This window comes from Urocitellus parryii, chromosome 12, assembly GCF_045843805.1.
Source record: "Urocitellus parryii isolate mUroPar1 chromosome 12, mUroPar1.hap1, whole genome shotgun sequence".
Classification (NCBI taxonomy): Eukaryota; Metazoa; Chordata; class Mammalia; order Rodentia; family Sciuridae; genus Urocitellus; species Urocitellus parryii.
The window spans coordinates 89,845,084-89,859,539 of NC_135542.1; the positions used below are offsets into that span (position 1 = coordinate 89,845,084).

The 14,456-nt window shown below is 41.9% G+C and overlaps 1 protein-coding gene and 1 pseudogene across 5 annotated transcripts in view; one reads left to right on the forward strand and one right to left on the reverse strand.

Annotated features, from left to right (window-relative positions):
• Positions 1–14,456, forward strand: part of Znf638 (zinc finger protein 638) — a 127,250-nt gene that overhangs the window by 45,605 nt on the left and 67,189 nt on the right. Inside the window, exon 1 of one of the 5 annotated variants that reach the window (XM_077792139.1) lies at positions 4,406–4,473. The exons of the other annotated variants lie outside the window; for them this stretch is intronic. The gene's annotated coding sequence lies outside the window, so the exon portion shown is untranslated. Of the gene's footprint in view, positions 1–4,405; positions 4,474–14,456 lie in introns of those variants that run through there. 5 annotated transcript variants of the gene reach the window in all.
• On the reverse strand, positions 2,543–3,512 carry LOC113194131 (small ribosomal subunit protein uS2 pseudogene; annotated as a pseudogene).

The window sequence follows — 14,456 nt, forward strand, 5'->3', positions numbered from 1 at the left end:
AGCAGAAAGAGTATCTCCTCTGATCACTTTGGCATAAAAATCCCAGGAAGCATTCTGATTGGTTACCTTCTTATTTCTGAATCAATTACTGTGGCCATGGGAATAGAATATTCTGATTGGTTAGGACTGAGTCATGTGTCTCATGTGTTCCAAGTTGGCAGTTCAGCCATATCTAAACTTGGAAATCCTTGCCCTCTGGAAAAATGGCTTGGTTATGGGAAGAAGGGGGTGGGGGTGAATGTTGGGAAGGCAAAAATAACAGCTGCTCACTAATTTAGCAGTTCAAAAGGGTCCAAATTTGCTACAGCAGTAATTCTCAAATTGTGTTCCCCAGACATACTAAATCAGAAATTCTGAACTAAATAGGCATGGCATCACATGCCTGTAATACCAGCTACTTTGGAGGCTGAGACTAGAGGATCATGAGTTGGAGCCCAGCATGGAACACAGTGAGCCCCCAATTAAAAAAGAAGAAGAAGAGGAGGAGGAGGGAGGGGGAGGGGAGGAGGAGAAGGAGGAAGAAGAGGAAGAAGAGGAGGAGGAGGAGGAGGAGGAGGGAGGGGGAGGGGAGGAGGAGAAGGAGGAAGAAGAGGAAGAAGAGGAGGAGGAGGAGGAGGAGGGAGGGGGAGGGGAGGAGGAGAAGGAGGAAGAAGAGGAAGAAGAGGAAGAGGAAGAGAGGAGAAGGAGGGGGAGGAGGGAGAGGAGGAAGAAGAGGAGGAGGAGGAAGAGGAGGAGGAGGACAAATGAAAAATGAAAAATTCTGGTAGTACAGCCAGAAATCATTTCTCCTTCTTTGTTGATACTCTCATACTTTTTTGTAAAAAACTTAATCATGGTTTCTTTTAGGTCTTTCGATGTGTTTGTAATTGCTACTATGAAGTCTTTGCCTGTTACATCCAATATCTGGGCCCCTTCACAGGGGGTTTTGCCGCAGTCTGGCTGGGCACAAAATCACGAGCCACTCAAGCAGGAACAAACTTTATTTCTGAAACTCCCACCAATGCCATGTGCGCTCCCGGGAAATATGCTGAACCACACATGTGGCGTTCTCCCAGGCTACACTACACCAACAGGAAGGTCCCTCCTCCGGAAATCCCTCCTACCGCATTTCCCCAAGCAATGGGAACTCTCCAGGAGTCCTGCTAGAGCTCCAAAGTAGCAGGCCGAGGCGGACAGTAGGGGTCTAATATCCAATTGAATGCAGATCTTAACATAATCATATCATCTCAGTGGCTTGCTGGCATCACCTTTCAACCAAAAATGCCATGCGTCATTACTACTTGGCTATAGCTCTTAGCAGGGTTTCTTTTGCCTATCTGTTTTCCTCTGTACAGGTTACCCTTTCCTGTTTATTTCCATGTCTCACAATGTTTGTTGTTGAAAACTGGAGTATCTTGGGTAATATATTGCAGCAACTCTGGATACTGACTCTCCCCCTCCCCAGGCTTATTTTGTTATTGTTTGTTTAGTGACTTAGCTGAACTATTCCAGTGAAGTCTATTTCCCTTTCCCTTGAAATGCACAGCCTCTATTTTAGCTCTACAGAGGCTGAAGTCTTAGAATGTATACATGGTTCCTGGGATAAGTATTTCATCAGGGCTCTTTTTTCCTTTGAACCCAGGACTTTATTTGCTCATGCTGGGTAAACATTCTATCACTGAGCTACATCCCCAGTCCTTTTAAAAATTTTAGTTTGAGACAGGGTATCACTGAGGCTGGCCTTTCATTGGTGATCTTCCTGTTTCAGTGTTCATTTTGACTTCCAAATTCTTCCTTGATCTCGCTGTTATACTCCATCTGTCATTATCATATCATATCCAGCTTTTATTTATTTATTTTGGTACTAGGGACTGAACCTAGGGGTACTTTACCACTGAGCCACATCCTAGACCTTTTTTATTATTATTATTATTTTAATTTTGAGACAGGTCCTCTGTAAGTTGCAGAGGCTAGCCTCAAACTTGTGATCTTTCTAACTCAGCCTCCTGAATGCTGAGATTACAGATGTGCACCATCACGCCCATCCAGCTTTAAGCCTTCATTAATTGCATGCTGATTTTCCTATTGTTTCTGACCATGCCCTGAGTTATAAATTTCTCCAAGTCTGATTGAATTAAACTTATGTTCCTTTGCAGAGATAGTTTTTGAGAATAATTCCTGATGTTTGTGCTGTTCCCAGGAGGCTTTCTCTTTCCCTAGTTCTCTCTTGCAAATTTGCTGACCTACATTTTTGCTTATCAATATTGTGAAACTATCAGCTTCCTTTTAATTTCTTATCAAATTTCTCTATTGTCTCTGAGACTGCCCCTAAACTTGAACTTGTACTCTGTTCTAAATTAAGCCATTTCCCCTGAGGAGAACTTGTCTGTTCATAGCCTGCCTCTTCCGCTGAGCAAAATCTCTGAGCCACTGCTCCAGAGTTGAAGTTTGGAATAGTGGTCCACTTCTGTGGAAAGACAACCCTAGTTTAAGAGCAGACCTCTGGATAGGGGCAGTAGCCTTTGATCTTCTCAGCTTACCTCTCTTGGAGTGGGATTATGACCTAAAAACATGTTGGGAGGAGGCCCAGTATTATTATTTTTGAAACTGATATTTGTTTTCCAGGAACTTTATTTCCATTTTGCTTAAGAGCTGTGGAAGAAGAGCTCAAAACCACTCTTATTCCTGCCCATTCAGTGGCCTTAGCAGTGGGTGCTACAGACCAGTCTTCAGTGGCTAGCTGGGCCTTCCATCTTCAGTGGGGAACTGCTAGATAGACATAAAGGCTACTTGCCCATCTGCAGACCAGTCTGCATCCTCAGGTTGAGTAGCAGTGAACTCAGGAGCCGGCGCCGTTCCTTCACCCTGAAATGCCTCCTTGGTCATGGGCTTTTCAGTGGCAGCCTCTTCAGTGCCTCTAGAATTAAAGATCAGGCACGACCTGCAAGGAATGTTCAGAGGAGATGATGCCATGTGTGTTCAAAACTTCCTGGGCCAGCACCTGGGAAGATTCACCACATCAGCCCCACGGGGTGAGTTCCCTTGTTGTCTCATGGTAAGGCAATGTCCACGCAGTGCAGAGGAGAATCTGTGTTGCACATAGCGATGACAGGCAGGTTGAATAAAGTGCCTCTGAAGAAGCTGGTGGTCAGACCTGGGATCAGTAACCACCAGATGATGTGGCTCCTGGAAGGTTATCTGGATCTTGTTGGTGAAGATTCCAGAAGTAAAGTGGCCAGTAAAAGGCGTGGCTCTAGTGGAGCAGCAAACTTCAACACAGCCACTGGTCAGGATTCCTAGGGTAGGACGCTGACCTCAGCAGGGCTTTCAGTGGCTACAGTGGCACAAGTTGTTAGGAGAAGCTTCTCCCAGTTCTGCTTCAAATTAATGATGTAGATACCATTGCTTTCCCTTTTGTAGATGTACTGTTCCATCTGGAAATCAAGATTGGTACCACCTAAATGGGTCCCTGCTAAAAGGAATTTGAAGACATCTTTCTTCTTCATTTGGAGGACCTCAAGGGTTTCAGACATTGTGCAAGTTTCCCATGAAGTTATCACAGGAATTCAGAACACTGTTGTATGAACCCCTCTCTAGGTAGCACAGAAAAGCAGGGCCCTGTTTTATCTGAGTAGAGCCTCCCTCTTGTAAATGTGGACTAGGCATAATAAGGGCCCCAGACCTTTCTGCTAATCTAGACTGAAGAGAGATGCTGATGGCTGGTTCCTCTGGAGAGAGATTGTATTTCTTGGGGGGTAGAGAAGAGGAGGCCCATCTTCTCTATACCAACTAGAGTGAGATTTCATCACACTGAGCTTTGAGATGACAAATGAGTAGGTTATTCAAATGCCAGAGACTCCCACTGTTCTTACCAAGATTTGGTAGATTTCTTTCTTTAGTAAGTCTATTTCGTCATTCACTATTTGTTGTTAGAACAATTTACAGAACTTCAAGCGGCTATTTTTTAATAGTAATTTTCACCAGTTGTGGTTAATTCACTCACTGTGAAGCATGTCCATGAAACTCTTCCTGCATCCATTCTGAAAAATCCCTCCCTCCTTCCTTCCTTCCGATTGAACCCAGGCCTCATTCATGCTAGACAAGTGTCTACTACTGAGCTATACCCTCAGCGCCCTTTAAATTTTTTATTTTGATATAGGGTCTCACTGAATTTCCTAGACTGGGCTTGAACTTGTGATCCTCCTGCGTCAGCCTCCACAGTAACTGAGATTATAGATGAGTGATGCCATACCCACCTTCTTTCTTTTCTTTCCTTTCCTTTTCTTTCCCTCTCCTCTCCACTCCCCTCTGTTTCCTTTATTATCAGGAATTGAACCCAGGGGCACTTAACAACTGAGCCACACCCTCAGCCCTTTTTATTTTTCATTTTGAAACAGGGTCTCTCTAAGTTTCTCAGGGCTTTGCTACATCGCTGAAACTGGCTTTGAACTGGTGATCTTCCTGTCTCAGCCTTCTGAGCTGCTGGGATTACAGGTAGGCACCATCATGCCCATCTGGCTAGATCTTTCTTAAATTGCTTTTGTAGGTAATGTGTACACTGTACACAGTGTTATCAGGGTAAAGGGCTCATAAGATGTTCATCCTTCAGGTAAAGGATTATTCTCATTTTATGCTTGAGAAAACTGATTATTAATATTGCTTAAATTAGAGCTTAGATTAAAATTCTGTTGTTTCTAAAGCCCAATTCATTGCCCACTGATTGATTATGATTTTGAATCATGTTTTAATGAATTGATTCCCTCATTTTCAGATAAGAATATTAGGTATATACCGCTGTATAGACAGTTTATCCCCAAACTTAATTTAAAAAAATAATATTTTTTATCTTAATTATTTCTGGGGGTCAGGAATTGAAGATTAACTTAGTTAGGCAGTTCTAATGATGTTGCTTTCAGGATGTCAGTTTACGATGTACTGTGTGTGTGTGTGTGTACATAAATGTATATATTTCTTTTTTTTTTTGTACTGGGGATTGGACTCAAGGACATTCGACCACTGAGCCACATTCCCAGCCCTATTTTATTTAGAGATAGGGTCTCACTGAATTGCTTAGTGCCTAACTTTTTGCTGAGGCTGGCTTGAACTTACAGTCCTCCTGCCTCAGCCTCCTGAGTCACTGTGATTGCCGGTGTGTGCCACCGAAGTTCAGCCCCTGTGGGCCTCTTAACAGCCTACTTGGATGTCCTCACAACATGGAAGCTGGCTTTCCCTAGGATAAGTAATCCAAGAGAAAGTGGGTAGTCGGCTGCTCTCCTTTTTTATGACATAACCTTGAAAGTCACATAGTATCACTTCTGCCACATTTTCTTCATTAAAAACAATGAACTAAGTCTGTCACATTCAAGGGGAAGGGAATTAGGTTTCATCTCTTGAAGAGAAGTATATCATATGAATTAACAAACATATTTAAAAATCATTTAACAAGGAGAGACAAACTGATTTCTTCTCACCATTGCATTAGCTTTGATAAAACTCCAGAAAAGAAACTGCTAATTTTCTTGAGTTAGTTTTTGAACTTCTCTATATATTATGCCTTGGTGTACTTTATAATCTCCAAAATTTAAGGATCAGTAAGAATCAAGTTTTCTTTCTTTTTTGGTACTGAGGATTGAATCCAGGGCTACTCTACCACTGAGCCACATCCCTTTTTATTCTTTGAGATAGGGGTTTCACTAAGTTGCTTAGGATCTTGTTAAGTTGCTGAGGTTATTCTCAAACTTGCAATCCTCCTGTCTCAGCCTTTAGACGTCCTTCTTTTGAAGGACAGGAAAGGATTCTGGGATTTCTCAGACTTTTCATCATGGCCTTCTGTCTATGTCAGGACTTAGATTTAGAAACTAAAGACAGAAGAAGGGCAAGTAGTTGCCCCAAATGGTACTTATTAGAATATTTGCACTTGAACTGAAATAGTGATGAGATGCTTTATGTCATTGAGACAAAGCCCCATTTAGTTAACAGATCACAGGAGAACGTTCATGATGACTCTTCTTTTTTTCTAATACTTTTGCGCTTTGAGCTGTGACAGAGCTGAGCAGGCAGAAACTGAGGGCTGGATAGAGCTACTCAATTCTTGTTGTCTGGCCAATCAGAAAACAGGGTGGATGAAAGAAGAGGGTAGGGATTTATGGATAAGAGTTATGGTAAAGAGACAGTGATGCTGGGATTGGTGGGGGTTGGGGATTTAGCTCAGTGGTAGTAGAAGGCTTGCCTAGCACACACAAGGCCCTGAGTTCTGTCCTCAGCCCTGAAAAAGGAAAAAGAAAAAAAAATATAAAGACAATGATGAGTAGAATATCTTTCCCCCCCTATAAAGAATACTGACACTTCTAGCTGGGAATGAGAATTTATGGAAGCCTTTCAAGGTGACTAGAAAGCGTAGAAACCTACAGTATCATGGGTCTAGCAGACTATGATAAAGAGTATTTTTCTTAGAAATGCCATAGGTCTTGATGAGTAGCTTTTGGTGCACAGGAGATTTCCAGATACAACTTATGGACAAGCCAATCTAATTTCCCCTTCTTTTACCTTTTACATGTAATAAAACTGAAATCTGATGAGTTTTGTATCAAAGTAGGAGCCAGAGAGGTGACTCTTGTAATTCCTAATCCAGTGTCTTGTGCAGAGTTACATGTTGCTGTGTCTGTCAGACTTTGCATAATCTGGTCCCTCACCTTTCTCTCCATTCTCATCTTGTCCTCTTTCCGTCACTCTTCCTCACCTGAGCTGGCCTTCTTGTTAGTACCAGGGCCTTTGCGCTTGATGTTTCCTTTGGTCCCAAAGTTCCTCCAGGTATCTGCATGGCTTCCCTTGTCTTCCTGTGTATTTCTGCTCAGATGTTGTCTCATCAGGAAAGACTCCCCTGACTCCCCTATCTAAAGTATCTCCTAGTTCCCACCTCATCATTTTCCCCTTTACCTGTTGTATTTTTTAAACTTTTATGTTATCACATCATGTACTTATTTATTTTTTCTACTGAAGTATAAATCTGTGAGGTCAGGACTTGAGTTTTGATCACTGAAATATCTTCTAGTACCTAGCAAAGTGACATAGAAGAAGTATTCAATGTATTGCAGGTCAAATTATGTTACTTCTTTGCTCAAAACCTTTCTCTCATTCGCAATAAAAACCAAAGCCCCTTTAAAATGGCCTTTGTCGTGGACCCAATTGTGTTTCCTCTACCCGAGTTCACAAATTGAGGCCTTAATTCCCAGTGTACCTCAGAAAGTGGCCATATTGGGAGATTGGCCTTTTAAAGAGTGGTTAAGGTTAAATGAGGTCATAATGGTGGGGCTCTCATCTCATAAGGTGGACTGGTCTCCTTATGAGAAGAGGAAGAAACAAAAGGGAGCATGTGCACAGAGAAAAAGCCTTGTAAGAGCACAGTGAGAAGGTGCTTAACTGCAAGCCAAGGAGAGAGATCTCAGGAGAAATTAAACCTCCTGATACCGTGACCTTGGATCTGCAGCCTCTAAGGAATGAGAAAATCATGCCATTAATGATGAGGATAGCTGGGCGTGGTGGCACATGCTGTCATCGTGTTGGCTCTGGAGGCTAAGGCAGGAGAATTGAGAATTCAAAGCCAGCCTCAGCAAAATTGAGGCACGAAGCAACTCAGTGAGACCCTGTCTCTAAATGAAATACCAAAAAGGGTTGGGGATGTGGTTCAGTTTTCAGGTGCCCCTGAGTTCAGTCCTGGTACTCCACTGCTCCAAAAAATGATGGGGATAATTCTGAGAAATGCATCTTGAAGGATTTAGCTATTTATGAATATCGTGGAACATACTTACACAAACCTAGATGGTATAGGTCAATCACTCGATGCAGCCAAGAACCATGGTAAACTTGAGGTTGCTGCTGGCATCCATAGCATACTGTTACTCAATAAACTTTATGAGCAGGAGTATACTATAAAATAATGATAACGAGTATGGGAAAGTAAATACATAATCTAGTCGCACAGTCATTTACTATCATCACATATTGTGCTCTATAGATAGTTGTTTGGACTATATTTTTATACAACTGGCAGCATCATCACAACACGTGAATAGTGTGTTGTGCTACAATATCACAACAGCTTTATGTCACTAGACAGCAGGAAGTTTTCAGTTTTCTGTAGTGAACAGTATAATTTCTGCCAGAGCAGACCCTCAAGTAATATTTTTTTATATGTTCTTTTGGAAGATAGCCAGGCATAGCCACAACAAGAGGAGACATAGGAGAGTCTCAGGAAAACAGAATTTACCATACTCATAGGTGCTGGAGGCCAGAGGCATGGCAGGCCATGAAGGTCTGTAGGAGGAAACACCAAGGTCAGTCAGGAAGAAGAAGGGGCAGGATGGAGGGCAAAGCATAGTGTTACCGCTGTTGACTGGTGACGAGACCTTGCTTCCCCAATGTTGAAGGATAACACCAGAGAGCACGCTGAGGCAAGGTCAGAGTAGAAATTAGAAGTTTATTAAAGGACAGCAGAAAAGACTTCTCCCGGAGGAAGAAGGGGACCCAAGAGGTGGAATCTGTGGAAGTGCGGTTGTCTCCCCTTTTTATAGTTTTGGGGATGGAATGTAGGAGAAGGGTTGGGACACAGGTAATCTGGGCAGGAAGGACTTCATTAACACTTCTTTGGGATGGGCTATCTTCAAATCTGCTGGAGCTGTTCCCTGGGTTCCATTAACATTTCTTTGGGGTGTACTATGGCCTCCATTTTAGATTTCACTGATATTAGACCCAATTTACCTAACTACACTGACTACCTAATTTTAAATCTGGCTTCAATAGGACAGGCTTTCATTAGTGTTTCTGAAGGAAAAGCTAAATGGGACAAGGTGAACAGCTAAGAATTGGCTAGTTTGAGTAATTGAGGCAAGTGCTAAGAGATAAGCATGGTTCTTAGTTCCTGACTACTGACATTGGGATTATCCTGGCAGAAGAATAGGGCCTCCTTCAGTCTAGGGACCAAGGGAGAAAGTAGGGCTCTGGATTTGTTAGTTTGCATAACAAAGGTATGTTCTTGTTGAGCCCTTGTTGGTCTTCAAAGAGTAGACTACCCTGGTTTTTAAAGTGTCAAACATCATAACCTAGAAAATTAAAAATGTATACAATACATATTTGTTGGATCAGTTAATGAGTGACCAAATGGCACTGATCCATGGGTAAACAAGTAGATCATTAAGCCAGAAGGTCCATAAACACCCTCCCATCAATTTAGAGGCACACTGCCTGAACTATATCCCCAGCCCTTTTAATTTTTGAGACAGGATCTCTCTAAGTTGCTCAGGCTGGCCTTGAACTTGCTACCCTTTTGCCTCAGCCTTCTTGCCTCAGCCTCCTCAGGCAAGGGTCATATATCCATTTTTATATATAGGGATGAAATAGTTCTTCATTTTTTGGAAAGGTATGATATATTTTGAATACAGGAAAAGGATAATTTACTTAATATCTGGAATCTTCATGATTGACTTTATTCATTTCAAAGAAAATAAAGCTAGATTTCCACCTCATATCATAAAATTAATGTTAGATGAATTAAACATCTAAATATGAAAAATTATGAAGTTGCAAACTCAGAAAACTTTGGGAGAATTTTATATAATTTCTGGGTATGTATCTTCTTGGGAATAGGAGGAGGCTTTCTAGTCTAAAAAAGAAAACTTAGAATTCATAAAGGAAAAAGTTCATAGATTTGATTGCATGAAGATTGAAAGTTTATAATACCAAAAGAAACAAAACATTAATGGAGAAAAACCAATTATAATGTGGTTGAAAAGAATTAATATTCCTTATGTAGTAAGAACTACCTTGTAATAAGAGATTATCTACTTATTAGAAATATAAGAATATGAAAAGGAGTTTTTAAAATAAAGAAATGTACATGACTAATAAGTATGAAATTGTATTCCATAGTTACATGCAATTTTTCACCCATCAGAGTCATTTATGTGTGTGTGTGGTACTAGGGGTTGAACCCAGGGGTGCTTATCACTGAAGTACATCACCAGCCTTTTTATTTTTGATTTTGAGACAGGGTCTTGCTAAGTAATTTAGGGTTTCACTAAGTTGCTGAGGCTGACCATGCCTTGTGATCATCCTGCCTCAGGCTCCTAAATCACTGGAATTACAGGCATGTGCCACTGTGCCTGGCTTTCATTTGTTCTTTCAATAAATATTTACTGGTTTTTCTACTCTGTGTTAAGTATCATTCTTGGAATGCAATGAAGAAAACGGACAAATATCCCTGACTTCATGGAGCTCATATTCTGATGGAGGAAGATACATAAGAAAAAGATAAACCAGGTGTGGTGGGGCACAGAATATCAGGTACTTGGGAGACTGGGGCAGGAGGGTCCCAAGTTCAAGGGCAGCCTGGGCAAGTGGGTGATACCCTGTCTCAAAGTAAAAATTTAAAAGGATTGGGGTGCGGGGCTGGGGATGTGGCTCAAGCGGTAGCGCGCTCACCTGGTATGCGTGAGGCCCGGGTTCGATCCTCAGCACCACATACCAACAAAGATGTTGTGTCCTCCGAGAACTAAAAAATAAATGTTAAAAATTCTCTCTCTCTCTCTCTCTCTCTCCTCTCTCACTCTCTCTTAAAAAAAAAAGGATTGGGGTGCCCCAGGGCTCAGTCCCCAGTAGCACAAGAAAAAAAAATTTTTTTTGATGTGTTGGAAAGTGGCAAATGTAGAAATAAATAAAACCACAGGTGAAGTCTACCTGAAGGGAATGAAAGAAAATTTAAGAGATTACTTTGATCAATAGTAGAAAACTTAATTGGAAAACCTAGATTCCATGAATGCTTTTCAGAAACTATAATTGTTAACCAAATTATGGAGGAGAGAAATTCTTATCAAATTAAATGTTGTAAAATATCTAGATAAAATTGTTGAAGAATAGCTCTCATAAATAAAGCACCAGACAAGATATTTCCAAGATGAATTTTATCAAACATTAAAAGAACAGACAAGCCAATGATATTTAAAGTATTATAGGTTTTAGAGAAAGAAACGAGTTTGTGGGTAAATGATTATTCTCCTGCATATTTAGTGTAAGAGGAAATTTGTATAGGCTTTTTGGGAAATATTCTGGCAACTATTAAAATTATATATTTTAATATATGTACACATATATTATATAAATATTTGTATAATATTTATATAATAGTCCCACTCTTGGGATTCTAGCCTTTAGAAATTAAAGCATCATTTGGTAAGTCAATTTGTATATGGTAATACTTTTAGTAGCAAAAAAGACTGGGAGCAACTTCAGGGTACCACAACAGGTTGAATAATTGATGGTGCAACTATATACTACACATATTATACAACTATTAAAGAGAGAATCTACATGGCTTACCTGGAGAAATGTCAGTAATCAGTGCTAAGAGCCATAGCCAAGTAGTAATGATGCATGGCATTTTTGGTTGAAAGGTGCCAGCAAGCCATTGAGATGATATGATTATGTTAAGATCTGCATTCAAATGGATATTAGATCCCTGGTGTCCACCTGGGCCTGCTAGGGGACTCCTGGAGAGTTCCCATTGGTTGGGGAAGTGCAGTAGGAGGGAATTGGGAGGAGGGATTTCCTGTTGTGGTGTCGGGGAGAACACCAGTGTGGGTCGGCATGGGAGCATACAGGGCATTGGAGGGAGTTTTAAAAATAAGCTTTGTTCCTGTTTGAGTGGCTCCTGATTTTGTGCCCAGCCAGACTGGGGCAAATCAGAAAAGCAAATATCAAGATAATGTGTACATTTTTCGGAAAAAAAGAATAAAGAACATTTTTTTTTGTTTCATGTTAATCACACATTGTGTGAATATAAAGAAACATGGAATTAAACTCATCAGATAAGTTTATACTATTGGTTAACCAGGATTTAGGGAGAACTGGTTGGTTATTTATTTGTTTTTGGCTTGTTGCCAAATGTTTTTTTTTTTTTTTTAAAGATTCATCTTTTAGCCTTTCCTCTGCTTATTTCAATATGAGTATGGGTGCCAGCTAAAACTGATGTGTGAGCCTCAAAATGGGTGCTGTGATTTGCGTGGTATCTGGAAGGTAGGGGTTTACCATATTTTGTTTAATGATTGAGTTTTTATACTGATATAATAGAGTCATCTTGAAAAGATAAAGCACTGAAAAAAATTCATTTCTCTCAGTGCAAGGTTTTTAATGGCATTATGAACGCCTACCACAGAGGCATTAGTGTGAAATGGTGTATAATAGGATTTCCAGAGTTAAGCTTTTAGCTCAGTATTTAATTTCCTGGCATTTTGAGTGGCCACGATATACATCAGTGATTGCCATAGGAATTAAGAAAAAAAAAAAGAGTGCAAGGTGAAACGATAAAGATAGGAGGAATAAACTTTATTTGTACAAAGCATCTTGATATTAAGTGCCAGGCATTACTTGTTTTAATGTTATTACTGAAGGGGAAATGATCATGGGAAATTTCATGGAGGAAGTGAGACACTATAGGTCTTCAAAGAGGGAGTATAGTTTATGGGCTCACAACAGGCATTGACTAACACTATGCTCGAGTCGGCAGAGGGCGCCGCAGCACGCCATAGCACCGCAGCGCCCCCTTCCGGAAGCAGGCTGCCCCTGGTCCTCTCTGGTTCTTCGGGCGAGCGCGGGTGCTGGAGGTACGCAGGCGCCAGGAGCCGCTTAGGACTCTTTGGTGCTGGAGGGGCGCGCATGCGTGCAGCTCGCTGGAGGCGGTAGCTTCTTCGGCTTCGCGACTGAACGCTGAGTGCTAGACTGTGTGGGGCGCAAATGGGATCCGGCTGTTAGTCGGTAGGCATAGGTAGGACCGCTGCCTTGTGGGGAGCAGGGGGCTGGAAGGCGGAGGCTCGAAGCGTGGGGGTCCTGCGCCTTTCCTGTGGTGTCCGGGCCGACTATTGTATGTGTGTCGCAGCGGCTGCGCACAAAATGGCGGCGGGCAGACGGCGGGGGCGGGAGGAGCTGGGGGACCCCCGGGATGGCAAGAGAAGGGGTGCTGGGCGGCCCCGCTCGCGCGTTTGCTCGCCTCGCTGCCCAGGAGCGCTCGATCGGGCGCCGGAGCCTGCGTCGGAAAGAGCCGCTGACGCCGCTGCACGGGCCGAGGAACGAGAAGAGCCCTTTGGCAAGGCCGGGCGGCCCCTTCCCCTTGGGCGCAGGGCCTGTCGAGGCCCGCGCCAGGCCTGACAGCCGTGGAAGCGGTGGTGAGGGAGCCCGAGGAGGGAGGAGCCATGCCCCTCCGCCCAAGGAGGCGGCGGAGTTTGAGCCGAGTCCTCAGGCCAGCGACGTGGTGCAAGAAGCATGCGGAGAAGAGCGTGTTTGCGTTTGGGGCTGGGGGATTTGGGGTGGAGGGGAATGATGCGATCCAGCGCCTTTTGCCGGCCACTGTTCCCTGTGCTTCCTTGTGCGGAGAAAACGTCACCTCTGTGTGGGATACGGAGGGCTCGTAAATGGCGGTGATACTTATTTCCACATTTCTCGGAGGAATCGTGAATACAGAACGTCAGTAATTAGTTTTTGTGTGATTCCTAGCTTTGGAGGGGGCGATCTGTTGGGGAAAATGTATCTACCCCATGCTCGAATCCTTGAGGACGTTTGAAACATCTTTTGTTGTTTGAGTTAATTGTGAAGGTGGGAGACTTAACAACTTGACAAAATTTTCAATTAAGCTAGACAATGAGGGCCACCGCCAGCTAATTTTTCTTAACCTTAAAATTTGCCTTTAGGCGAAATTTGGAAGGAGGGGAGGAAATACGACCAATGTGAAGGAGTTCGGAAGAAAAATTGTCACCGGCTTATATTGATTGAGATTCTTTTCCTAACCAGCTTTGGAATTAATGACCCCCACTCCCAATCCTCTTTCGTCATTTGTTGCAAAAGGTTAACTCATTTTTCAGGGATGTTGTGTTTGCTGGTTCAGATTAGCAATTTAAAATAACCTGGAAAAAGAAATTTACAAAATGGAGATGAATTTAAGGACGTTTACAAAGAAAAATAAACTTGCATGTTACATTACTAAAAGATTGCTTTAAATGTTAATGATTGGCATTCTAGATTTAATAGGCTTATGTTGTATTTTTTAAATGAAATTTATTTGACAGCATTTCACATACACTTTGTGTCCCTATGTTGTTATATGTACTTAAAAATAATTGTGTGGAATCCACCATATTAATATGCTAAAATGTGCTGGGCCATTCCTTCCTTGGACCAAGTAGGGGTAAAGATAAAACAGTTGAAAGAAACCACTAAAATCTAATTTGTTTTTATTAACTGGTTTTCAGAAAATGTTTGTCGCATATATTTGTCACCTTATATATTGGTTATATTTGTTTCATAATTTTTTTCTTAGTATTTTGTTATGGAGGGTTGTATGATAGAAACTAGTGTGTAAAATATTTTCATAATCAGTTGTCACCTTATGGCTGTCTTATAGGTTTTTTTCTTTCTTTCTTTTTGGTGGTGCTCTT